This window comes from Rhea americana, unplaced genomic scaffold (genome assembly GCF_003343005.1).
Source record: "Rhea americana isolate MKP2758 unplaced genomic scaffold, rheAme1 scaffold_791, whole genome shotgun sequence".
Classification (NCBI taxonomy): Eukaryota; Metazoa; Chordata; class Aves; order Rheiformes; family Rheidae; genus Rhea; species Rhea americana.
The window spans coordinates 19,802-21,300 of NW_028186969.1; the positions used below are offsets into that span (position 1 = coordinate 19,802).

Below are 1,499 nucleotides of genomic sequence, written 5' to 3' on the forward strand. Positions count from 1 at the left end.
TCCAACTTTATTCCTTTGTCTTTCTAGCTTATATATCTTTTCTGGCAAGCTCATGCATCCACGCGCCTCGCAAAGCATTTCTATTGGTTGTCTAGTATTGTCCACGTACATCTGCTCAGTTTCTAATTGGCTGCTGTGTTGACTCACTTTCTGGATGCACATCCTGTGAGTGATTACAGGCGTCTGCTTATCTTATCTTCTTAATCCTCTTGCCCTCAAGGAATTCCTCCTTGGTGACCTTTGAATGGCTTGTTGCTTACTTCAGCTCTTTCTAATCCTGCAAGATAGCCAAGACCCGGACAGCAGAGCCATAAGGACTCACCAGGAGGAAGTGACTGTGGGCATCCTGACCCTCCACCCCTTGCCACTGACAGGTCCTTTGGTTCTGCCACTGAAGAATTCCCTTTCCCACTGGCACAGCTGGAGGAAGTTTCATGCCTTGGGAGCCTCTGCTCCTTGCTCTGAAATGTCTCCACAGCTACCTGTCTTTCCATCCCGAGAGCCCCAGTGCCACAAGGGAAAGGTTGCTGCCACAAGCCAGCTTTGATGCCCCATGCACAGGAGGAGCCTGAATTACCTGCCCTGGTTCAGGCCGGCTCTAGGGAAAAGGGCCAAGGCTGGCCAAGAGGTCAGGATGGCCGAGCGGTCTAAGGCGCTGCGTTCAGGTCGCAGTCTCCATGGGAGGCATGGGTTTGAATCCTACTCCTGACAGGCTTCTCTCTGCTGGTCTTTTCCCTGGCCAGASTGGCAGTGGAGAGCCTCAGGCCTGGACTGTCCTCCTGGAAATTCAACATCCCTGCATGCAGTGTTCTCCAGTTTGTGCCCTCAGACAAGACCATGCCTCAGGCTCTGATGAGCTCCCTGAACTGGCTCTGTGCTTGCACCTCTGCCCTCCCCAAAGAAAAGAGGTCAGGGCCTCTGGGCTGACACCCATTTCAACCCCTGCCTACCTAATAAGCTCTCATCCTCCCACCTTTTTCTACCTACTCAAAGGCTGCCATTAAATTAAATCCCCACAAAGCCTMAGGACTCAAACGCTACTGCTGGATCCCCACAAAGCTTTCCCGTCTCCCGGCTAAACCAGGCCTGTCCCCTAAGCTTCTGCTGACAGGGTCAGTGCCCCGCCAGGGGCAGGCCCCAGCCCAGCAAGCTGCACTGCGAATCCATGCTTAGCCTACCCCTCACAAGGACCACCAGGGCCTGTCCAGCAGAGCGGCTACCCTCCCAGTCAGTCGGGCAATTAGGCCCTGCTGCTGCCAGACTCTGTGTTTCTCCTTGTGGAGGTCCACCCACCCAGACCATGACGTCCCAACTTGGATACAAAGCTGCTGTGGCAGACCATGTCCAAAGGTTTGCTAAAGACAAGCCACGCAGTGTCCCCTCTTGTCCCTTCACCCGTGGATGGACTTAGTGTGGACAACTTGCTCCATGGCCTTCCAAGGCACTGAAGAGAGGCTGAGTGGCCTGTGGGTGCCCAGGCAGTCTTTCTTCCTCTGTTT

General features: G+C 54.3%; 1 non-coding gene across 1 annotated transcript; it reads left to right on the plus strand.

The window, feature by feature from the left end:
• The first annotated feature begins 628 nt into the window (after window positions 1-628).
• Window positions 629-711, plus strand: TRNAL-CAG (transfer RNA leucine (anticodon CAG)). Its single transcript has one exon. It is a non-coding gene; the product is annotated as a tRNA-Leu (tRNA).
• The last annotated feature ends 788 nt before the right edge of the window (window positions 712-1,499 follow it).